Source organism: Equus asinus, chromosome 5, assembly GCF_041296235.1.
Source record: "Equus asinus isolate D_3611 breed Donkey chromosome 5, EquAss-T2T_v2, whole genome shotgun sequence".
Lineage (NCBI taxonomy): Eukaryota > Metazoa > Chordata > Mammalia > Perissodactyla > Equidae > Equus > Equus asinus.
The window spans coordinates 98,392,100-98,418,638 of NC_091794.1; the positions used below are offsets into that span (position 1 = coordinate 98,392,100).

General features: G+C 37.3%; 1 protein-coding gene across 34 annotated transcripts in view; it reads left to right on the top strand.

The window, feature by feature from the left end:
* The window catches only part of EIF4G3 (eukaryotic translation initiation factor 4 gamma 3), a 319,514-nt gene that overhangs the window by 67,216 nt on the left and 225,759 nt on the right, over positions 1 to 26,539 (top strand). For all 34 annotated transcript variants that reach the window (XM_070510795.1, XM_070510807.1, XM_070510812.1 and 31 more), the window contains one exon: positions 14,660 to 14,735. The gene's annotated coding sequence lies outside the window, so the exon portion shown is untranslated. The remainder of the gene's footprint in view (positions 1 to 14,659; positions 14,736 to 26,539) is intronic.

Genomic DNA, 26,539 nt, shown 5'->3' on the forward strand with positions numbered 1-26,539 from the left:
CCCCCATAAGTCTCCTTGATAGCTGACATGTTGGGAACAAGTATCTTCAGTAATCTGACTTCTGGCATGTGACATTTGGGTGAATTAATTTGGCTAATTACACTAGTTCAGATATAAATAAGAAAAGCAGTTTTCTCTGTCTGACTCTCTTCCATGTAAAGTACTTTAAGCTGAGAACTAAGTTGATCTGATAAGCTGCTCACTTTAGGGAGAACAGTTGTCGGAATTCACAAGTTTCATAGCAGAGAGAAATTCTTTGAAGAGGTGAATAAATGTTCTGTAAATGCTCACTGTGCAAAGTGGCAAAGATCAATCAGTATCTTTCAGAATTTTGTCAGTTAGGGAACAGATTGCATTCTTTTCAGCTTCTCTCTTCATCTCTCACGATATTTGTCAGATGCTCCCAAAGATCTACTTTTCCTCACCGCATCTTTCATTCTGGCTTTTCTAAGCTCTAAAGAATGAAGTAGGAGAGTTCTTGGTGATGTTAGCGAATTGGTAGGAATCTGGGAGACCTGAAATGCCTTGTCATCTGAATAGTCCAGAGAAAGGAAAATCACGATCAGAAACAGATATCAGGAACAGAAATATTGCCTACTACGTGCCAAGCATATCACAAGCTTTATTTTGGTAAATCTTTCCAGCATTCCCATAGAGTATAGATGAGGAAACAGATTTGAGGAGATTATTTTCCCCAAGATAATCTAGCTAGTAAATGAAGAAGTTGGGATTCAGATTCTGGTCTTTGAGAGCTCCAAAGTCCATGCCTTTCTTAGTATGTCACTTGTTTGTCAGGACATAGGGATGTGCAACACAGTCTAAAAGTAACCCAAATAGTTAATTTTGTCCCCAAATATATCTTGTGTTACATTTAATGACAGATTAAGGAGTTTATTGCCTATAAAGTTAAATTTTCATTACCTGACTTAGTGGGAACCTGAAAGCTCTTGCCCTGAAGCTTTATTCTAGAAAGATAGTAAGATTGATTCGAAGTGCCAGCCTTAGGCAAAGCAGTTATATTTTATTCTTCCTGTATTTGTGTTTTATGCTTTTTCTAGTTTGAGAGAAAAAGTCAAATGTTTTGGCATAGATGGATGTAGACAGTAAGAAAGAAGCAAAAATGTATACTAGCTATGGTAGTGAATAATATTTTGTAAAAGTTACTCTAAAATCTGTGCTGGATTATAGCATTTGGATCTTCAAATAAGGGTCCCGTACAGAGAATTGAGTGGATTTTTGAATGTGAATCGACCTGCTTCGTCATCAAATTATCATTTTAAGAAATTAAAAAAAAAAATATATATATATAGGTTATTATTATGCTTGTGATACCTTTATGTTTTACTTCAAAGTTTCTACTTTAAAATTTGTTATGGTCTGAAATGGGCCATACACTTTCATTTCAGTGTTGTGTTAATTCTTAAAATTAGTATTATTTCCTGGAGGAGTTTTTACATGCAAATTCCCCCCTGCTCCTTATATTAAAAACTGGGAACTATAGGGGCCGCCCAATGGTGCAGTGGTTAAGGGCTTAAGGGTTAAGCAGCCCAGGGTTTGTAGGTTTGGATCCCGGGTGCGGACATGGCACTGCTTGGCAAGCCATGCTGTGGCAGGCATCCCACATATAAAGTAGAGGAAGATGGGCATGGATGTTTGCTCAGGGCCAGTCTTCCTCAGCAAAAAGAGGAGGATTGGCAGCAGATGTTAGCTCAGGGCTAATCTTCCTCAAAAAACAAAACAAAACAAAAAAACACCACACAGACAACTGGGAACTATATAACTGATATTTCTCTTTTCACTCTAGCCATCAGGAAGCTCAGAGCCAAATTAATGGCCTAATTTTTGCAATATAGTGAGAGCTTTAGCCTGCTATAAGTCTTTGTCATATTTGCTTATTTACTTTCATTTAAATATTATATTATCTACATAAGTTTTTTTTTAATAAGCTACCTCAAATCCGTGGTGGAATAAAGCAAGGCCTAAATAAATAATGGAAAAACAAACTCCACCATGACCAGAGCTGGAACAAAATAAGAGAATAAAAGCCTTGCAGGTGTTTTTTTTCTTTTAAAGATTGGCATCTGGACTAATGTCTGTTGCCCATCTTTTTTTTCTTCTTCTCCCCAAAGCCCCCCAGTACATAGTCGTTTATTCTAGCTGTAGGACTCTTTGGCTGTGCTACGTGGGACGCTGCCTCAGCATGGCTTAATGAGCGGTGCCATGTCCATGCCCAGGATCCGAACCTGCAAAACCCTGAGCTGCTGAAGTCGAGTGTGCAAACTTAACCACTCAGCCATGGGGCCGGTCCCCACCCTTGCAGTTTTTTGGGTTTTTTTTTTTTTTTTTTTGGAGGAAGATCAGCCTTGAGCTAACTGCTGGCCATCCTCCTCTTTTTGCTGAGGAAGACTGGCCCTGAGCTATCATCCATGCCCATCTTCCTCTACTTTATATGTGGGATGCCTACCACAGCATGGCCTGACAAGCAGTGCCGTGTCCGCACCCGAGATCCGAACCGGTGAACCCCAGGCTACTGAAGCAGAACGTGGGAACTTAACTGCTGTGCCACCGGCCCAGCCCCCACCCTTGCAGTTTTAAAAAAAAGATAAAAATTTGTTTCTTTAATATATTTATGAATTTACATTTGTACTTGTATTTAAGCTTTTATATTCATAAATTCATAATAAAATGAAATATTCGCCATAATAAACTTTGGACTGTAATAGAGTAATAAAATTGACAGCCAGTTATATCAACCTTTTTCTGCTTCCTCCACTCTCCAGTAATCTCCAGTAATGACCAGTGAAATAAAGATAGAAGTAGTTATATGTATTTATATGGGTGTTAAACTAGATAATATGTATGTGTAAACTATGAAATCATTTTCTGAATAATAGAGTTGATTGTCCATCTGTTCTATATACCTAGGGTTATTTTAGACCCAAGTCATGGTTATTACCTAAGAGAGAGTTTCTTAAATAGCAGGTGGTCAGATTTTCTTTGTTCTTTCTCCTAGGATTGCATCTCTTTACGTGATGCTCTATGTGATTAAATAATAGGAATGCCTGAGCCATGTTTTTATATTTGTGGGGAGAAGTAAAATTATTCTCCGGTTTTGTGACTTTTAATTAGAAGTTTTATACTCTTGGGATTTGGTGTTTGGCCTGGGTGGCGGCTTTGATTTGCCTTATTCATTTGCTCTTTTTATCTGCCTTTAAGGATTGTGTTAACTTTTTCTCTACATATCTATCTACCTACTTTAGGAGTCAAAGTGAACCTTGACACTTAAGACCTAAGTCTGAGAAACGCAAATAACTTATAACTTTATGTAACTAAATAAAATTGAGCATAAGTCAGCTTTTATCCAATTCCCTTTCCTCTGCAGTAGGAAAATATTGATCAGTCCCCTCTTCCTTAAAAAAAAAAATCCTTCTAATTTCTATGTATAGTTGTAATAATACTTACACTAGTGGTATCACTTGTTTCATTAATAAAACTTCATACATTTGAGAAACCCGATTAAGCGTATAGCTCTCCTGTGGAGTACTCTGCTCTGGAGCCTCAGAACTCAGATTATCTCTTACCACCATGGTAGCTAACAGTAATTCAAATTTGCCGTATGCCAGACACTGTTAAATGCCTTAAATGTATTATTTCAATTCTAGGAGATAGTTTCCATTTATTCATATATGTATGTAGATTTTTAATGCTGAGGGGAGTCTTGAAGCACGTTGGCTGGAGTATAGCAGCCTGTTTGGTCTGAAACTTTTCATTCTCAGGGCTTTCTGGAGAGCTTGCAAGTTAGTTACCTTTGTCCTGGTGTGTCAGCAGCTGCAGTGTAAAGAGAGTGTTACGGACGCAGTATTCGCTTCCCTGATTAGTGATGTGGTCCTTGGCTACCCCCGCACAGCTGCCTCTTTTGGTTTTCTTCCTACCTCAGTGGCCACTTCTGGGCAAGGTCCTTATTGCTCCTTTGTCTCACTCAGGGCTGTGGTCATTTGCCTTTTTTCTTTTTCTTGAATTTAAATACTATTTTTATGTTGATGACTTTCAAGTTTTTGTGTCTTTCGATCAGATTTTTAGCCTGAATTGCATACTCCTGTATTCACTTTGTGTATTTACATCTCCTCCTGGATTTCCAGTAGGCATTTCAGACTTCTTGATTTCTTCTTCACCCCCTCTTCAACTTGTTCCTTCCGGTTTTGGGAAATACTAGTATCGCTCTCTACCAGCTGCTCAGGATAAAACATTTGTAAGCCATTCTTTGATTATTCCTTTCCTTCACCCCTCTGCTCTTATGCTATAGCAAATCCGTTTGATTTTACTGTTTAAACTCGGCCTTTTCTCTCCATTTATTGTAGTATCGCACTCTCTTCCAGGCCACAGTCATTTCTTTTTTAAGACAACTGCTGTAGTCTCTGAATTAATCTTCTTTTATTTCCTCTCCTACCTTTCTCCAATTCATTTTTTGTAAATAGAGTAGTCTTTAAAGAATACTGTTCAATGTCGTACCCCCCCCTTTAATGTCTGCCATTGTTGTCCATTCATCTTAGATTTCATATTGTTTACCAATCCCCACACAGCTTTGAATGATGTAGCTCTGCTTAAGTTTCCAAACTGTGATTATCACTCCCTACATACTGCTCCCTTCGCTCTAGTCTCCTGATATTTGAACACAGCCCTTTACCACCTCTGACCTTTGTGTTTGATCCCTCCCTTCTGGGAATGCTTTTTCCCTTGCTCTTTATAGGGTGGATTATTTGCATCCTTCAGATCTCAATTTAGATGTTATCTCTTCTGCCTTATCTGGAATGGTATTCACCTCTCATGCTATTCTGTTTATTTTCCTCATGCCATATTCATCATTTCAATTACCTGATTTGGTTACTGAGTTTTGGTCTGTCTGCCCCCAGTAGAATGTAAGCACCTTTGTCTATCTTATTTACTACTTTGTAGCTACTCATAAAATGTTTGAAAAGAATGAATGAATGAGGTTACTAGTTTATAAGCCAACTCCTTGCATTTATCCTTTTAGTATCACTTTCCTGGCCATGTTTATATCATATCACTTCTAATTTGGGGGCCAGAAGAGGGAGTTAACAGGGAATGAATGTCTAGCGTCAGGCATTATGCAGAGAGTATTTGGTCCAATGACTTTGTTAATCCTCAGAGCAGTTTATGAATGTGTTACTGTTACCATTTTACAATCGAGCTGCTTAGAGGTTAACTATGACTACACACAGTGTACTAAGGGCTAAAGCTAGGAACGGAACCCAAGATTGTCTGACTCCACAGCCTCTGAAACACAAAATGTTAGGGAATTCTGTGGAGAAGCTGCTCATAGGCAGGAAAGTAGGATTTTGGTCTCTTAAAGGGGAGATGGGTCTTATTTCCTTTTTGTTTTCACCCTTTCTCTATTGTAAGTCTGTCTTTAGAGTCACCATTCACTCATCCTCTAGATGAAATGAAATGAATCACATTCACCATTTTCTTGAGTTCTTTATAACTTTTCTATAGTCCTCTTAAAACAGGGTTTTAAAAAGTTGAGGCATAGTTAGTGAGCAGGGAGGATTCCACATTACTTTTTGGTTGCCTCCTTGAGGTAGAGGATTTACCACGTGGGGATGATGTGGGAGATTGTGTACCCCTTTCTTAGGGATATATGTTGAAAATGGTTGCATTCCATGCAGGTCTAGATGATCACCATTGTCTGCGTCAGCTTAGCGCTGCACCATGTGGATGAAAAGACGATCCTCACTCTTTCCACCTCAAAAAGGGGTTACAAAATCAGAAAGAGCTAGATTTGTTGATAGAATCCCCAAACAATTTGTACAGATTAGTAATGCCAAACCTACAGGAATCAAGAAAATCTCCTCTAGCTTTTCTATAGTCAGAGTTCTTTTGTTATTTATTGTAGAATTTAATTTTTTTCATTGTGGTAACATATCCATAACCTAAAATTTACCATTTTAAACATTTTTAATTCATCTTCCCCAACTTGTCATGGTTCTTTGCTAAATTCTACTGCTGGAATTTCAGAAAGTTGCAGTTATGCTCTCATGTTCATAGTACATTTCTGAAATGCTCTGCCAATTCAGGTAAATATCAAGGCCTTGAAAATTTTCCAGAGCTCAGAGTTACACCCATAAAAACTTGTAGCCAGTAGTAGAATATCCAGCAAAGGTTGACTTATGTGAATGGCTAGCTCTTTCAGTTCTTTTTTTGAAGGATATGTTTCAAAATCTGTCAAATGTGTGTTCCCCACCTGTTGTTACCTGGATCTGTATCCAGAAGAATCTGGTATAGCAGCATATTTTATTATTTGGTTATTATCCAAGGTCATTTGAGTGATTCAGATGTAGGACACAAATGAAATTGCTAACTGCACTTTATCATTAATGAAATTTCTTCAAGGTGGGCGTTTTTGAAGGAAAAGGGCTACTTTGTTGCCTTCTGCCTTTGGTTTATCATAATGGATTAATTGTAAAATCTGAATTGGATGTTAGTAAACACTATTAAATGTTAGTCTTTCTTAGAATTAAAAACGTTTGAGAACTAAAAACTAGGTTTGAAATTTGTGAGTATATCGTTCTTTCTTCATGTGTATATCATTTTGTCTCACAGAAAGTCTTACATTTTTGTTGTGGGTAGAAGTATTAACAGCATGGTCGGCAGCCATTTTCTTTGGCAATATAGTTCTTTTTTTTTCTTTTTTAGATACTCTAAGCAGAGTATGTTTCTGCGTAAACTTAAATGTGACTATCAATTTGCCGTATGTGGTGAGTTGTGTTCTGAGTTAGAGGAAAACCAGAGCCAGAAGAAGGGTTTTTCTTTTTTGTAAGTTTTATTTTTTATTTATTTTTTGTTTTGAGGAAGATCAGCCCTGAGCTAACCACCGCTAATCCTCCTCTTTTTGCTGAGGAAGACTGGTCCTGAGCTAACATCTGTGCCCATCTTCCTCTATTTTATATGTGGGACGCCTGCCACAGCATGGCTTGCCAAGCAGTGCCATGTCCGCACCCGGGATCCGAACCAGTGAACCCTGGGCCGCTGAAGCGGAACCTGCAAACCTTAACCACTGCGCCACCGGGCCGGTCCCAGAAGAAAGGTTTTTCTGACTAAGCACTTTGAGACTAATGTTTATGGATTTGTAAAAATGCATTATGATGGTTCCTAGTTGTTTACATTCAAATGGTGATTTCCAGAGACTTTTAGAGACTCAATGGGAAAGAAGGTATAGGTTTGCAGTTCCAAAATCCAAAGAGCTTGGAAAGCTCATTTTTTTCTGGTAAATTGGCAGAAACTCTGGACAGAAAGAAGTTTGAATATTCATAAGTTTTGTAGTAGAGATATTAATATGTTTAATTAAAGGGTGCTGCTTTATACCCTGCTGGGGGTGTTTTATAATATACAGAATAACGACTATATTAACTTTCTAACATTGGAAAAATTCTGAATTCCAGTATGGGATTTTGGACCTGAATTAACAGCCCAAAATTAAATTGAATTGAAATAAGATTAAAATTGGCTAGTTTTATTTCCCTGCGCTATCAGTGGGAAGAGATGAACAGAGCAATGGAGAAAATTTTGTTTTCCTCAGAACACTGGAATCTTTTTCTAACACATTCTGGTATAGGCTCCAAAGTTAAAGCATGAGTAGATATGTTGTAGCATTTAGGTTTGAGAATACAGTTTCTGTTTTGCTTTTGTCCATGCACAGTTACTGAAGTTATGACCTCTGAGATTTCTGTAGTTGTTGGGTAGGGTCATTCAGGATGTTCTGCTTTGTGGAACATTTTACATGCTTGATGTCAACACTTGGTCGCCTTAAACCCTAGTTCAGTCCTGTCTGTTTCATCTTTCATAATAACATGCATTGATCTTATCAGTGTAGTTTTATACTTGAGTTTGAGATGGGCTCTCTCTTTGGTGCCACCCGGGTAAGTAGAAGTTAGCTGAGGTTGACCAGCTGACGTCTCCATTCTAGAATTTGATCATACAGTCCCTAGTAGGACATCTAGCCCTTTTATGAAGCTTTTCCCAGTGTAGGAAAGGGTTAATTTTTAAAAAAAACTATTCTGGTAAAATATGCATACCATCGATTTCCTCATTTAAAGTGTTCAATGCCGTTGTTTTTTGTGCATTCATAGCTATGTGCCACCATTACCACAGTCAATTTTAGAACATTTTCATGACCTCCAAAAGTAACCCCATACCTCTTAGCTGTCAGCTCCCTCTCTCTCCATTCCGCCTAGCCCTAAGCAACCACTAGTCTTTCTGTTCTATTTCTTTCTGTTCAGCCTATTCTGAACATTTTGTAAAAATCAAATTGTATAATACGTGGTCTTATGTCACTGACTTCTTTCATGTAGCATGTTTTCGGTGTTTATCCATGTTGTAGCGTGTATTAGTACTTCATTCCTTTTTATTGCCGAATAAAATTCCATTGTATCCATATACCACGTTTTACGTATGGTTCTATTCATCAGTTGATGGACAATTGAGTTGTTTCCACCTTTGGTTGTTATGAATAATGCTGCATATATATAAATACTCATGTACGGGTTTTGTGAGGACATATATTTTCATTTCTCTTGGGTATATACCTAAGAGTGAAATTGCTGGGTCATATGGTAACTCAATGTTTAAACTTTTGAGGAACTGTCAGACTGTTTTTCAAAGTGGCTGCACTATTTCACATTCCTGCCAGCGGCGTGTAAGGATTCCGATTTCTCCACATCCTTGCCAATACTCGCTTTTTGATTATCCATCCTAGTGCGTATGAAGTAGTATCTCATTGTGCTTTTGATTTGGCTTTTGACTAATTATATGAGCATGTTTTCATGTGCACTTTTGGCCATTTGTATTTCTTCTTTGGAGAAATTTCTATTCAGATCCTTTGCCCATTTAAAGAATTGAGTTATTTTTGTTTTTATTATTGAGCTGTTAAGAGTTCTTTATATATTCTAGACACAAGTCTCTTATCAGACAGGATTGAAGCATATGCTCCCCACTCTGTGGGGTTGTCTTTTCAGTTTCTTGACGGTGTTACTTTTGTTGAAGTTCAGTTGATCTATTTTTTTCTTTTGTTACTTGTGCTTTTGGTGTCATATACTAACAATCCCTTGCAAAATATGAGGTTGTGGATTTATCCCTATGTTTACTTCTAGATGTTTCTAGTTTTAGCCTCTACATTTCGGTTCTTGATCCATTTTGAGTTAGTTTTTGTATATGCTGTGAGGTAAGCATCCAACATTATTCTTTTGCACATGTCTAGCCAGTTGTCCCAGCAGGAGAGGGTTAATTTTTAAATTCACTTTCTATAACTAGTCAGTTAATCAGTTTCTGTATGGAGCAGATCTCAAAAATAGAATTTTAGACTCCTAAAATGTTGTTTTAAAAGCATCCTGAATTAATCTGGATCATTTTTTTTTCTTCTCCCCAAAGACCCCCAGTACCTAGTTGTATATTCTAGTTGTAGTTCCTTCTAGTTATGCTATGTGGGACGCCACCTCAGCATGGCCTGATGAGTGGTGCCACCTCCGCGCCCAGGATCTGAACTGGTGAAACCCTGGGCCGCTGAAGTGGAGCGTGCAAACTTAACCAGTTGGCCACAGGGCTGGCCCCTGGATACTTTTCTGTATAATAAACAGTGACACAGAATTTTCTTTTTTAAGAATTAAAAATTATGTAGACCATGTTTTTTCAGTTTTGACTAGTGCATTTCCTTTTTAAAACTAGGTTAAATTTTCTTTTATCGGGGTTATTTTCAAAATATGCTGGTTTATTTAAATTGGATTTCTTTAATTTTTGAAAGACATATCCCTTAGGGGTCAGAACTAATGTTAAAGGGTATATAGCTATTTCCAAAGCACCTGTATTTGAAACAATGCTTTTGAGAAATCGTGCGGAGTATCTTTGTGAAATAGGGTATAGTTTAGAAATTTTGCCCTTATTCTTATATGTTATACAGTACAAGTTTTCTTCCTTTTTCATTATCAAAACAAGCAAAGAAGGAGAAGGTGGAGAAAGCATAAATTGAGTGATATTACCATATTGCTTTAAAACTTAAGTAAGAAATGATGCAGAAAAAGATCGTTTTCATTTATTTATTTTCATCTCCTGAAATCAGTTTGCTTGTGTCTTCTCTAAAGCAGTATTTGTGCAATGGGATTTGTACCTTTGCTTTCCCTTTCATTGAGGCAATGATAACTTGAGACTATCACTATCACTTTATGCTGAGTATCAGGATAGCAGCTTTTCTTGTAGTGGAGTGGGGCAAAGTTTGGCAACATTCATTTGGGAGTTGTAAAGGAATGTTAGTTTTTCAGCAAACTGGAGGAAGAGTTCTGTTGATTTTCATTACTTGTTTTCTGATTTGTCAAAATCTACTTTTTGAGGAGATACTGATTATGAGTCAAACCCAGGGTCAGATACAATTGCCATAGATCAAGGAGCTTCATCCCAATGAGAGTTCATCATTCATGAAATTTCGGTAAACATCTACTTAAAAAATTATTGATCCCCTCTTACCTTCATGGTTTAAGTAGGAAACATTCAAATTATGATCTAATCTCCTGGTAGATTCTTGAATTTCTCTGATGAAATTTGGTCTCTGAAATTTTTTATCTGCTTAATTGACGTTTAATGTGGAGAGTATGTAGTGAGTACTTAAATAATCAATTTAGGGTCTATTGTGCTTTAATACTGTTTAGCTGTCACATTTTATTTATTTCTGAAAATTATCTTTTGTTAATTTTCTATTAGAAAAAGAAAGTGAGGAATTAGAAAGTTTTTGCATTTATATTTCTGCTTAGTCTTAATTGAATTATTACATACCATCTGTCTAATCTTGCTAATGATTTTGCTTTTATTTCATAATGATATCATTTAAATCATAGCAATTTGAACCACAGAAGTGTCAAGTGGGTATGCTACTGTATTTACAAGACAAAACAGCGTGTTCTGGAGTACTGCACATGCATATTACACAGCTCGTTGAATGAATTAGAATTTTAAGTGGTACTATGAGAAGCTGTTTATTTGTTACCTAGAGCTCAAAGGGAAATAAGCGTCTAGTGATTTATGCTGAAGATACAGACCTTGGTGAAAGCTGGTACTAAGCTTAATGGCAGGCAGAATTAGAAGGAAGTAGGTGATAGTCTAAGAGCTTTTCATACATGTCATTTCTTTGAATTCACCTGTTTCTGGAGAAAATGTCTAGCAGTGCCTATCTCATACTGATTTATCCAAGCTTTTTTACTGGAAAGGAGGGCTAACCAGCCTGGTTGCAGATTACTAAAATATCAAGTTATTTATTTAATTGAGATATAATTCACATACCATAAAACTCACACTTTTCAAGTGTACACTTCAGTGGTTTTTGGAATATTTATGAAGATGTGCAACCATCACCTCTAGGAATTAAAGGAGAAAGTTGCTCCCTAAAGTAAGCTCCCTGATTTCGTGTATTACCTGCCCAGCCTATAGTAGGGAGTGTTCATTTGCCATTGGGCACATGATTCAGCTTGGGCCAAGAATTTGGGACTTTTTAAGGAAGTTTTAGAGTGACACTCCATTGACTGTTTTATGAGGTGAACTACTAATTTAGTTCTGTCCTGTAGATGGGGCAACCATATTTTTGATCAGGTTGTGATACAGTTTTTTTAACTGTGCTATAAAGTATTCCGCCCTTGGATGCATTAATGTAATAGGAAGAGCATGGTCTTCAGAATACAGAGAGACCTGGCCTGGCCACTTAACTTACAGCCTGTTAACTTGGGCAAATTGCTTCATCTTGCTGAGCCTCAGTTTACAGGAGATAGTATAAAATGGTTTGGTGAAGACAGCGTGATTAGGCTTGCAGTCCACTTTAGTTTCAGATCTCCTGACTTCTGTTTTCAGTTTCCTTTGTATAGAGCTATGTTTTTGTTTTGAAATAATTATTTTTTATCCAAAGGTTTTTTAGGAAACAGTTAATTTATCAGTCCATAATATTCTCTTGGTAATTTACAGAGAATGAAATAAATGAAATCAACATTCTTTGTCTGTGGCCAAGGAAAAAAAATGTTTGTTACTGGACTATTGGCCAAATATATGATTGTCTCTTTAGAAATCTTGTATTATAGTAATATTGTTAGGTAATAAAGTAACTAACCAAAATTAGGAGCCCTAACTTTCCCTTGTAAGGTTAAGTGATGTGGCTCAGCTTTTGGGGCATGGTACTGATAACTTATTTGAGAACTTAATCTTGCACAGTGAGAATCAGCCCTAGTTAGAAAAAGCAGTAACAGTTGACTTTGCAGAAGAAAGAATGGCCTCATATTTTCCACCACTCATGTGACCACAATGCATAACTATAATTAAAAGAAAGTTTTATTTCAGCCAAGGGTAATCTTCATTCTGAAAGAAGTGACAAGCTAATATGAATGACTTTTGTCCTGTAACTTGTTAGGCGTATGTTTTCTACATTGCAAGCATCTGTAATTTGTTTGGATGAAGCAGTTCCTTTATGAAATGTGTTTCTCAGTGCGGTATTTTAAGTCAGTTCTTTGTGTGAAGGGGACAATGGCAACACATTGAAAGCCGTTGTTGTCTGAGGTTACTAGTTGAAGAACTGCCTAGAGACTGGTACAGTGTTACTAATTTTGAGTGAATAAAGCATAGGTTTTTTTGGTTTTGTTTTCCCTCTCCCACCTCAAGTAAACTGTTGCTACTTGAATATAAAGAATTTTACTTTTGGGGCCTGCCCTGTGACCAAGTGGTTAAGTTCCGTGCTCTGCTTCAGCGGCCCAGGGTTTTTCTGGTTTGGATCCTGGGCGTGGACCTGTAACAGCAAAAAGGGGCTTGTTCTGCTCGCCACAATCCAGTGCCAATCAACTGCAAACAAACCGGTGGTTGAGAAAGGCAAGTGTATACGATTAGCCAGCAGAACCAGAAGATGGTGGACTAGTGTCCCTACATTATCTCTTTCTTCTGTCCTTCGTGATGGGTACCAATGCCGAGTTTTTCTTTCTGGAGGTTGTCATGTTCCTGGGGAACTCAGGGAACAAAGTTGTCTTATCACAGCTGGGAGATATACGGAAGCAAGAGTCATAGAACTAGCAGCTCATGTATTTTGTAAAAGCAAGAGGTGCTTAAGCATCTAGGTTATGTGCAGGCTAGAATGGATGCACATTTACTAGTGAGTCAGGGTCATGGTTACAATATGGCTTCTGTCCCTAAGATGGCTGCCCTCATGTTAACTTAGGATCTAGCTGTTACAGACTTAGCACTGCTCATCAGGCCAGGCTTGGGCAGCGTCCCACAGAGCAGAACCAGAAAGACCTGCACCTGGAATATGCAACTATGTACTGGGGGAGCTTTGGAGAGAAGGAAAAAAGGTTGGCAACAGATGTTAGCTCAGGTGGCAATCTTTAAAAAAAAAAAAAAGAATTTTACTTTTAATGATTCAGACTTTTGCAACTTGTGGTTGTTTATATAAAATTATTATTTGCAGCTGTCACTTTGTCTTCCATACTGTTTCACTGAATTAGGAAGGAACATGATGTGAGAGAGAGAAAATATTTGTTAGGTTGAAGGAAGGATTCTGTCTCATTTTGGGATTACTACATTTATAGCATTCTTTTTTGTTTTTTAAAGATTGGCACCTGAGCTAACAATTGTTGCCAATCTTTTTTTTTTCTTGCTTTTTCTCCCCAAATCCCCCAAGTTCATAGTTGTATATTTTAGTTGTGCATGCCTCTGGTTGTGGCATGTGGGACACTGCCTCAGCGTGGCCTGATGAGGAGTGCCATGTCCATGCCCAGGCTCTGAATTGGCAAAACCCTGGGCCGCTAAAGCGAGCGCACAAACTTAACCACTGGGCCACGGGGCCAGCCCCCTATAGCATTCTTTGAAAAATATGTTTAAATTGTGCAAATAATTTATACTTTTTGTAGAAAACGCACTTAATGCAGTTAAGTAATCCTACCATCCAGAGATAATTGCTGTTAATCTTTTGATGCCAGTCTTGTGGTTGTCATTCTTACAGAGGTAAAATATCACCTTACCAGGTAGAGGAGCTTACATCTTTCAGTTTTCAGGCTGAATAAAATGATAGACTATTGTCTTTTAACAGAATGTCCTGACAACGTGCTGAAATATTTCAAACTAAATTATGCTGGAGAACCTGTTTTTAAAAATGAGGAGTTGGTGCGCGGATACAGGCAAAAGTAGCAGCTAAAATAGAAAAACAAGGAAACAATTGTATTCACCATTCCTGTGTAGTTAGCAGAACAGACTGGGCCTTTGTCAGTAGTTTCTACATTGATGAATTAGTCTTAACTTCCTGAATATCCTTCTTAAAATTCTTAGGCTTTTTCTCTAGAAAGTAAAGGTGGTCTATTCTCATGGGTGCAAAGTTTGGAGGTTTGTTGTGTAATTTTATTTGTTTTGAGTTTCCATGGAATGTTTATCATGGGAATCACTTTTGGAGAGGTTGATCTAATCACATTAGGAAATTGGAAATGCTTTGTTTTCCAGTTTCTGTGGAGAAGTGAGTTGGGTGACACTAGTTGGGTGACATAGCTTGGGTAGTGGACAGAATTTGGTGGTGGTAATTTTCTCTTACTGCTAAAGCAAACCATTTTTGAGTTCTCTTATCCTTAACTCGCTCTTCTAGAATTCCCAGAGGACCTGTGCAGCAGCCTCTTGAGGATCGAATCTTCACTCCTACTGTGTCGGCAGTGTACAGCACGGTGAGTACCTCGAGGTTGTTTGTCGTATTGTCTCTCTGGTTTTGCTCATAAGCCTTTGATATTACAGGCATTGTTTGATCAGCACGTGATAGATTTTTGGCAAAAAGTTCAATAAAATCCCGAATAAAGTTAGATGTATGTAATATGATAAGGTGAGTAGGCCTTTTCCCCTATCATCTTAGTTTAAGAAATGGAGATGAAAAAAACATATTAAGATAGATAGGCTTCTACACCTGTCTTCTTTTTCCTCTTTCCATACATATGCCCCTCTGGCCTTGTATCATGATTTCTTTTAGGACACTGGGTTTTAATTTTTTTGGATATTTTTTCTTAAAATTTTATTTTAAAAAGTTATTGTACTTTTCCCCCTCTCTGATTACATACAAAAAATGCAGAAAGTTTGGAAAAGGGAATGTTGGTTTTAATGGGAGAAAATTTAATTTTTTATGTTAAATGATTGATTCAAATTCATAAATGAAGGGAAGTTTAAAAGTTAAGAGGATGAAGGTAAGAAAATTAGAAGCGGATCTCACTTTGTCTTACAGTGAGCTTAAGGGAATTTAGGGGAGTCAGACACATCTCTTTAATATTTCAGTTCATCATTACCGTTTATTCCTAGGAATAGACAGGGTGCTTTAGAGGAACTCACAGTGTAGTGAGAGGTGAGCAAAAAGATAATTGTAATCTAAAGTGATATGATAAAGCAATGATTCTTATCCTTTTGGAGTATTAATTACTTTTAGGACCTGAAAATAGTCACAATAGTTTCTCCTCAAAAAAGAGCATATACCTAGTGTTGACGTATAATTTCGGAATTTTACAGATGTCCATCAGGCCATTTGTAGGCCCCAGGTTAAGAACATTTGTTTGGAGATGTGAATGTGCTATTATATGGGAAAGGAAAAAATAGTTTCATTAGGAAGTGACACTAAGCTGGAAATACAGAAGTTCTCTAGGCAGGGAAGGGAAGAAAAGGCTAGGAAGTGAAGATTCAGAGGTATGGTTAATGAAATGGCCAGGAGTCAGTCCCATCTGGAATGTGTGCTAGGTTTTGTAGCAGAAGCAGAGACGAGATAGATGGGTTTTGGAGGTTTTAAGGTTGTCCTAAAGAGAGAGAACTTTATCATGCAGGTAATGGGTAGGAGGATTATTTTTCCTGGTTTGCCCGAAACAAGTCTGTTTACTCCTAGTGTAGGTCAACTAAACACCTGTCAATTACTTTTTGAGTCCCCTTTAACTCTTAAAATGTATCCAGTTAATTTATCTGGTCACCCTAGTAATTGGGAACCTTCAATTTACATTGAAAAATAACTTTTAACTTTTTTCTGGCACCAACTTCTAGGCCAGAGTTATGTTTTTCTTTTTTTGTTTTAATAGTACTGAGCTTAAGGGCAGCATAGTTTTTGTCAGGAATAACTCTTAAAATATAATTTTTTTCTAATTATAACAGTTACCTTCATCATTGAATTACTATTTTCAAAATTAAGATAGGTAAAAGAAGAAAACGAAAATTTCTAGTAATCTTGAGTGATTTCTAGAGGCACCTGCTATAACCATTTTTTGGTATGGTTTTTGTCGTTTTTCTTTGTTGTAGGCTCTGTATAAGATACTTTATTCTAATTTGACACTTATAGTTTTAGCACTTCTTATGTTACTCGAAAACATTTCTTAAATAGTAAATCGTATATTGTGTTGTTAAAAGAATTTAATATTCACTCAACATTTGACAGATATTTCTTAATCTTTTAATGTGTGTCAGATACTGTTGTAGGTGTTGGGAATATAGTAATAAGTAAGCCAGATACTCGGTCCTTATGGAGCTTACCTTTTTGTGAGATAGAAAGATAGTAAACAAATAATATATGTAATATAGTATGGGGTAGTAATAAATTCCTTGATGAAAATGAGGCATGATAAAGGGATAGAGAATGACTGGATGTCCTACTTTAGCTAGGGCTCTCAGGTAATTTCTATCTGAAAAAGTGGCATTTAAGTAGAAACCTAAGAAGTGAGGGAATGAGCCTGCAGATTTCTAGGGAAAGAGCATTTATGGTAGAAAAACAGCAGTGTGAAGGCTTAGAGATAGCAACATGCTTAATGTAGTCTTAGAATTGCAAGGAAGCCAGTGCAGCTGGAGTGGAGAGAGGTTGGAGACAGAATTCAGAAAAGTATCTGGAGCATCAGATTATGGGGGAAATCATAGACCATGGTAAAGATTTTGGATTTTAATGTAGATGTGATGGAAAGCCATTGGACACTTAAGAGCAGTAGATCTGAATTTCCCACTGCGGCCTCTATAGAGAGAGTAGATTGTGTTGAGGGCAGTTGGTTGTGGTAGTGAAGCAGAAGCAAGGAGACCAGTTAAGAGGTTACTGTAGTGATAACAGCAAAAGATGATGGTGGCTTGCCCTAAGGTGATAGCAGTAAAAGAGATGAGTGGTGGGATTTGGTATATATTTTGAGAGTAGAGTCAGTAGGATGTGATGATAGCTTGGATGTGGGATGTGAGAGAGAGAAGAGTAAAGGATGATATCATGGATCTTGGCTTGAGCGACTGAGTGAACATGGTACTATTTATGGAGATGAACACTGGGTGAAAACAGAGTTTTTGTTGAGATAAATTAATACATGTAAACATTATTTTGGTGAAGAGTTAAGCATTAGGTTGTTTCCAGTTTTTCCTATTAGAAATAACTAATTTGAATTTAAAACCTTTTATGTCTTTTGTATTACTTTTGTAGAATAACTAGCTAGAAATGCAATTACTGAGTTAAACTGTAGGCATTTTATTAAGATGCCCTATAACTGAGGACATGTGACTTTGTGAACTTAGTAGTTTGGAGAGGAGATCATCAAAATCGTCTCCTCTGATGATCTCCTGGCAGCACAGTGCCTGCTACGCAGTTTACATGAAATGTTTTGAATCTAAGTTTTTCACTTTATTTTTCAGTTAGACCAAATTTGACTTGTACTATTTAAAGCTACTGCCAGGGCCTGACCCGGTGGTGCAGTGGTTAAGCGCGCACATTCCGCTTCAGCAGCCCAGGGTCTGCCAGTTTGGATCCCCGGTGTGGACATGGCACTGCTTGGCATGCCATGCTGTGGTAGGCATCCCACATATAAAGTAGAGGAAGATGGGCACGGATGTTAGTTCAGGGCCAGTCTTCCTTAGCAAAAAGAGGAGGATTGGCAGCGGATGTTAGCTCAGGGCTAATCTTCCTTTAAAAAAAAAAAAGCTGCTGCCATATATGTAGTCCTTCAGTCAATTAAAAAAGTAGGTGTGTCAGTGATATATCGTGCCTCTTCTGGAAGGACAAAGGACTTTAGATAGTAATAAATTACCTAAAGCATGATAATTTCCAGTTTTTGATCAGTTGTTTCCGTTCTTAGTAATATAAGTCTCGGCCCCACTTTCACAATGTTGTGCACGTTAGCTGAATGAGCAGGACAGTGATTGACCAGGTGCTTGGACATTTTTAGTTCCCCTTTTTCTCAGCCCCAAGATTATGTATTGGTCATTATTCCTCTAGTGTCTAGGTCCATTAGCATAAATTCTGTGTCATAAAATAAAGGCTAATCCTCAGTTCACCTCTTCCTGCCTCAGCATATGGTGCCCATATGTCACTTTAATTGAATTGGTTGAATTCCTTGAAAGGCAGAGAGACTCTTGGCCAGTCTTTAAAAAATTGTGCAGTCAAAGATTTTACTTCTTTCTGTCTGGTATGTAGGCTTTCTGCCCTTATGTCACCTGTCTTAGATGGGTTCCCTGGTGATGATCAAAGCAATATCAGGAGGAGGGCTCACGTTTTATAACTCCTTCATGTTACATATTGAGCCTGGTTATTATCTATTTATTTATTTTAGCCTGGTTTATATAAATTTCTCCTTGTAACCTCTGTCGGGGATGAGAGGGATGCTTTTGTCATTATTCCTCATTAACCATAATTACATTAGAATGTTTGATCATAGAACAAAAAAAGAATAAAGCCAGTGGTTTTTAAACTCTATTAATAGCAGTATACATTATATAGCAGACAGAAAAGGCAAAACTAAAGAGACATGAGCTAATTTGAAATGTATTCATTGATAACTCTCTTATTGTTGTGCTTCTCAAACACAGAGTATGAAATTTTACCGTGTTGTATATTTTTGCCTTACATATTTTATTTAGAGAAGTTAGATTTTATTACTATTTTTAATATAATTATGGAGATAACCTTAATAAAAAATTTTCTGGAATAATGACTTTACTACAAGAAGCAGTAATTTATATTCTGGGGGAATGGAAGTGTTGTCTTATTAACTACTTATGAAAAATTTCTGTAAATAAATTATTTAATTTGAATAAATTACTCCTTATACCATAACATTTCATGATCCTTTTTTGCCAGCTAATACTTTATGAAGTCTTGCTTCTGTCATCCTATAGCTCTTTGTCATCTAACTAGAAAATCCTGCTTTTATGTCTTTTCCCAAGTCGCTGATAAGTATTGAGTAGGCCGATGTGTCAGTGGAGACCCCTGCACAGAGACAAAATTTTGCATGGGTTCATCAGCTCTCCTTAAGCAGTGGTGTCCAGCCAGATGTAAATCTACTTAATTGTCCTATAATCCAGCAGAGAATAACAATCCATTTTTCCCCCAATGATAAATACACCAGTGGAACTGATGATTTGCTTTTTTCTACTTTATTTTTAAAAACAGTTTTTTGGGGGGCTGGCCCGGTGGTGCAGCAGTTAAGTGCACATGTTCTGCTTCCGCGGCCCGAGGTTCGCCGGTTCGGATCCCGGGTGCAGACGTGGCACTGCTTGGCAAGCCATGCTGTGGCAGGCGTCCCATGTATAAAGTAGAGGAAGATGGGCACCGATGTTAGCTCAGGGCCAGTCTTCCTCAGCAAAAAGAGGAGGATTGGCAGCAGTTAGCTCAGGGCTAATCTTCCTCAAAAAAAAAAACAACAAAAACAGCTTTTTGAAGTATGTTTGATATACAGTATATATAGTACCTATGATTTGAATAAAGTGTGTTATTTAAAGTGCATAATTTGGTAAATTTTAACGTGTGTATATCCATGAAAATCTTCATCATAATCAAGAAAATTAACATGCACCATTCCCAAAAGTTTCCTCATGCTTCTTTGTAATCTTTCTTTTCAACCTTCTCCCCACCATTGGTCTGCTTTCTGTCATTGGATTTATTTACATTTTCTAGACTTTTATATAAAAATCATAATAGGACAAGGAGTTGTTCAGTAGGTACTTTGTTTTCTTATTCTTTTTGTACTCAGGTTAATTGTTTTGAGATTAATGCTTGTTGCATTTATCAGTAGTTTGTTCTTAGAAGACAAAGTAAACGTTAGGCTTAAGATATAGAGCTGTTGTAATCACGTTTCATATATTATTTTCTCCCCCTAACAATAGAGTTTGGTTTTCACTAAACAGTGTAAATCATAATGATTATACAATTTGGTAATTTTCTTTCTTCTTTTTTTTTTGGTGAGGAAGATTGTCCCTGAGCTAACATCTGTTCCAGTCTTTGTCTATTTTGTATGTCGCTTGCCACCACAACATGGCATGATGAGTGGTGTAGGTCTGTGCTTGGGATCCAAACCCACAAACCCTGGGCCACTCGAACTTAACCACTGGCGCCAGTGGGCTATCCTCATGTAGGTTTCTTTTTTAATACAACATCTTATTGTAAATAATTTCCCATGTTATTACTAACATTTATAAACATTATATTAACAGTTTAAGTAGCATGTCATTGAAGTGAGCCATAATTTACATAATAAGTAAATTTACAAGCGAGTTTTTGACTTAAAGATTGTCTCTTCTTCTTCTTCTTTTTTTTTTAATGACTTTTGGTGAGGATAATTGGCCCTGAGCTAACGTCTGTTCGCCACTCTTCCTCCTTTTTTTGTTCTTTACCTCTCCAAAGTCCCGGTACATAGTTGTATATCCTTGTTGTAAGTCATTCTAGTTCTTCTGTGTGGGATGCCGCCACAGCATGGCTTGATGAGCGATGTGTAGGTCCATGCCCAGGATCTGAACCAGTGAACCCCAGGCTGCTGAAGCAAAGTGTGTGAACTTAATCACTCGGCTGTGGGGCTTGCCCCAGATTCCCTCTTATTTATTTTCATTTTTTTTTTTTTTTAAGATTTTATTTTTCCTTTTTCTCTCCAAAGCCCCCTGGTACTTAGTTGTATACTTTTAGTTGTGGGTCCTTCTAGTTGTGGCATTTGGGATGCCACCCCAGCGTGGCTCAATGAGCAGTCTCGTGTCTGTGCCTAGGATCTGAACTGATGAAATGCTGGGCTGCTGAAGCAGAGCACGGGAACTTAACAACTCGGCCACGGGGCCAGCCCCTATGTTCAATTTTAAGTAAGTGTGATATATACATATACAGATATGAAATATATATTCATACATATATGTGTGTATATATATTTTTCTCTATTTAAATAGGATTACTTCTTTAGGCTAAGATTCTCAACAGCAGCCTTACTAGGTTAAAATGCACACACTTTAAAGATACTTAATATTTTTTACATTGTACACTTATGGCAGCTTACATTGCTGCTAGCTGCATAGGAGTGTGTCCATTTCATTGTGTCTTGATAGTTTTAGGTCTTCCCATTTTCAAACATCTTTGCTGATTTGATAGGTCAAAGGTGCTGTTTCACAGTTCACAAAAGAGGAAATTAGTAGGTTAAGTGACTGTGGAACAATGTTTAACATTGATAAAATAATGATGTCATATTTTGTTTATTAAATTAGCAAAGGTTTAATTATGTACTCATTTCTCAGTTGTAGGAACATAATAATTAGGAATTTTTAGTACTTTTTTCTTAGCCTTTTAATTTTTTTGCCTGTTTAATATTTTTGAGTTATTGGGTACAGAAAAAGAATGAAATTTTCCTGTTTGTTGTGGTAGAAAGGATTTGGTTGTAAGAAGATTTTAGTTTTAAAATTATTATTGTCGCTTTTCTCCAGTAACATTGCTGAATGATATTTGACTATAGCTAGAAATCCAGATTTTTGTATTTGCCATTTAAATAAAAGAGAAAAATCGGATTTAGCTATTTTCTGTTTTTTTCTTGTGGCAAAATACACATAACATAAAATTTGCCATCTTAGTCATTTTTAAGTGCACAGTTAAGTGGCACTAAATACATTCATTTTGTTGTGCAGCCACCTTCACGATCCTCCCCCAGAACTCCTTTCATCTTAGAAAACTGAAACTCTGTACCTTTTAAACAACTCCTCATTTTCCCAAACCCTCGGTCCCTGGAAACCATCACTTTGTTTCATGTCTTCCTGTTTTTGACTTCTGTAAGTACCTCATATATGTGGCATCATACAGTATTAGTCTTTTTGTGACTGGCTTATTTCACTTAGCATAATGTCCTCAGTGTTCATCCATGTTGTCATGTGTGTCAGAATTTCCTTTCTTTTTAAGGCCAAATAATATTCCACTGTGTGTCTACAGCAGATTTTGCTTATCCATTCTTCATCGATGGACCTTTGGGCTGCTTCCACATTTTAGTTACTGTGAATAATGCTGGTATGAACATGGGTGTACAGATATCTCTTTGAGATCGGCTTTCTGTTATTTTGGGTGTATGCCCAGAAGTGGAATTGCTGGATCATATGGTAATTCTATTTTTAGTTTTTTGAGGAATCACCATTTTGTTTCACAGTGCCTGTACCATTTTACACTCCCACCAACAGTGCACAAATGTTCCACTTTCTCCACATCCTCTCCAAGACTTGTATTTTCTTTTTTTTTGGTAGTAGCCATTCTAATGCGTGTGAGGTGGTATTTTCATTGTAGTTTGGCTTTGCGTTTCTGTAATGATTAGTGGTGTCGAGCGTCTTTTCCTGTGGTTCTTGGCATTCATGTCTCTTCCTTGGAGAAATGTCTATTCACGTTCTTTGCCCAGTTTTGAATCGACTTGTTTATTTTCTTTTGTTATTGAGTTTTAGGAGTTCTCTATATATTTTGAATATGAATCCCTTATCAGATAGATGGTTTGCAAATATTTTCTCCCATTCTGTGGGTTGCCGTTTACTCTGTTGATAGTATCTTTTTTGATGCACAAAACTTTTTCATTTTCATAAGGTACAAGTTAATCTGTTTTTTCTTTTGTTACCAGTTCCTTTGGTATCAAACCCAAGAAATGGTTGCCAAATCCAGTGCCATGAAGGTTTCTCCTGTGTTATCTTCTAAGAGTTTTATTGTTTTAGGTCTTATATTTAGGTCCTTGATCCATTTTAAGTTAATTTTTGTATATTTGTTAAGTAATTCTTTTGCATGTGTACATCCGGTTTTCCTAGCACCATTTGTTGAAAAGACTGTCTTTTTTCCCATTGAATGGTCTTGACACCCTAGTTGAAAATCATTTGACCATATATGCAAGTGTTTAGTTCTGGGCTTTCTGTCCTATCCTGTTGGTCTGTATGTCTGTCTTGATGCAAATACTGCACTGTTTTGATCACCGTAGCTTTGTAGTAAGTTTTGACATCAGGAAGTGTGAGTGATTACTGTGCCCCAGGCACTGTGCCAAGTGCTGTACATACATTATACTGTTTAATCCTTACAGCAGTCTTCATTTACAAATAAGGAAATGGGGCTTAGAGAAGTTATGTAATTTGAATACAGGTCTATTTGACTTTACAGCTCATGTAAAGTACTACATTTTACTGTGTGGGAAGCTACCTTTTTGTTGAACTCTCAACAAATATGGTAAAAAACAATATTCAACTTTTTTGGGATCAGGACTCAATTATCTGATGAAAGCTTACGGATCTACGTTGCAGAACAGTGAATGTAAAAGCAACATACAGCCTTCTACTGCAGTTAAGAGAGTCCAAAGATCCTTTGAACCTGTCTAAAGAATCCTCACTGATAAGATTTCTTGCTCTAGTCCAGACCCACTTTCCCTTGTAGGGCTGCTGTGTTGCATTCTGGTCCTAATTCTCGGTATAGAGAGATAGCTCAATTGTTACTTTATACATTGTGTGTTAAAAGGACAGATATCTTATTAACATTTTATCTACCCTTCCATCTTGAAGTACCTTCTTTTAGCATTATATATGTGTGGAGCTCACATATATCTTGGTTAGTAAAAATTGTGGGTCTTGGGGCCGGCCCCATGGCCGAGTGGTTAAGTTTGTGTGCTCCGCTGTGGTGGCCCAGTGTTTCGCCGGTTCACATCCTGGGTGTGGACATGGCACTGCTCGTCAGGCCATGCTGAGGCGGCATCCCACATGTCATAACTAGAAGGACCCAGAAGTAAGAATATACAACTATGTACCAGGGGCTTTGGGGACAAAAAGGAAAAGATAAAATCTTAAAAAATTGTGGATCTGCAAGTGGGATTTATACCAGGGACACAGGGATGGTTCAACATCCGCAAGTCAATCAACATGATACACTACATCAACAAAATGAAAAACAAAAACCACATGATCATCTCAATAGATGCAGAGAAAGCATTTGACAAGATCCAACACCCATTTATGATAAAAACCCTCAATAAAATGGGTATAGAAGGAAAGTACCTCAACATAATAAAGGCCATATGTGACAGACCCACAGCCAACATCATACTCAATGGACAAAAACTGAAAGCCATCCCTCTGAGGACAGGAACAAGACAAGGGTGCCCACTTTCACCACTCCTATTCAACATAGTACTGGAGGTGTTGGCCAGAGCAATTCGGCAGGAAAAAGAAATAAAAGGAATCCAAATAGATAATGAAGAAGTAAAACTCTCGCTGTTTGCAGATGACATGATCTTATATATAGAAAACCCCAAAGAATCCATAGAAAAACTATTAGAAATAATCAACAACTACAGCAAAGTAGCAGGGTACAAAATCAACATACATAAATCAGTAGCATTTCTATACACTAACAATGAACTAACAGAAAAAGAACTCAAGAACTCAATCCCATTCACAATCGCAATGAAAAGAATAAAATACCTTGGGATAAACTTAACCAAGGAAGTGAAGGATCTATACAATGAAAACTACAAGACTTTCTTGAAAGAAATTGACGACGACATAAAGAGATGGAAAGACATTCCATGCACATGGATTGGAAGAATAAACATAGTTAAAATGTCCATACTACCTAAAGCAATCTACAGATTCAATGCTATCCCAATCAGAATCCCAAGAACATTCTTCACAGAAATTGAACAAAGAATCCTAAAATTCATATGGGGCAACAAAAGACCGCGAATTGCTAAAGCAATCCTGAGCAAGAAAAACAAAGCCGGCGGAATCACAATCCCCGATTTCAAAACGTACTACAAAGCTACAGTGATCAAAACAGCATGGTACTGGTACAAAAACAGGTCCACAGATCAATGGAACAGAATTGAAAGCCCAGAGATAAAACCATACATCTATGGACAGCTAATCTTCTACAAAGGAGCAGAGGGCCTACAATGGAGAAAAGAAAGTCTCTTCAACAAATGGTGCTTGGAAAACTGGACAGCCACATGCAAAAGATTGAAAATTGACCATTCTTTTTCACCACACACCAAAATAAACTCAAAATGGATCAAAGACCTAAAGATTAGGCCTGAAACAATTAGTCTTCTAGAAGAGAATATAGGCAGTACACTCTTTGACATCAGTTTCAAAAGAATCTTTTCGGACACTATAACTCCTCAGTTGTGGGAAACAATAGAAAGAATAAACAAATGGGACTTCATCAGACTAAAGAGCTTCTTCAAGGCAAGGGAAAACAGGATTGAAACAAAAAAACAGCTCACTAATTGGGAAAAAATATTTACGAGCCACTTATCTGACAAAGGGCTAATCTCCATAATATACAAAGAACTCACACGGCTTAACAACAAAAACCAAACAACCCGATCAAAAAGTGGGCAGAGGACATGAACAGACATTTCTCAAAAGAAGATATGAATATGGCCAATAGACACATGAAAAGATGTTCGTCATCGCTAATCATCAGGGAAATGCAAATCAAAACTACACTAAGATATCACCTTACACCCGTTAGATTGGCAAAAACATCCAAAACCAAGAGCGACAAATGTTGGAGAGGTTGTGGAGAAAAAGGAACCCCATACACTGTTGGTGGGAATGCAAACTGGTACAGCCACTATGGAAAACAGTGTGGAGATTTCTCAAAAAGTTAAAAATAGAAGTACCCTATGACCCAGCCATCCCATTACTGGGTATCTATCCTAAGAACCTGAAATCAGAAATCCCAAGAGTCCCTTGCACCCCTCTGTTCATCGCAGCATTATTTACAATAGCCAAGACGTGGAACCAACCTACATGCCCAGAAACTGATGATTGGATAAAGAAGATATGTTATATATACACAATGGAATACTACTCAGCCATAAAAAAAGACAAAATTGGCCCATTCGCAGCAATGTGGATGGACCTCGAGGGTATAGTTAAGCGAAATAAGCCAGTCAGAGAAAGACGAACTCTGTATGACTCCACTCATAGGTGGAAGTTAATATATTGACAAGGAGATCAGATCGGTGGTTACCAGGGAAAAGGGGGGGGGTGGGGGAGGGCACAAAAGGGGAAGTGGTGTACCCACAACATGACTAACAATAATGTACAACTGAAATCTTACAAGGTTGTAATCTATCATAACATTAATAAAAAACAATAAAAATAAAATAGAGTAATTAGTGAAAAAAAAATTGTGGATCTGTTTTTCTGCTTATCTTGGTATCTGCTCAATAATGACATTTATGAAAGTTGTGCTTCCTTGTTGGTAATATTTAATATGGATTTTCTTATTAAA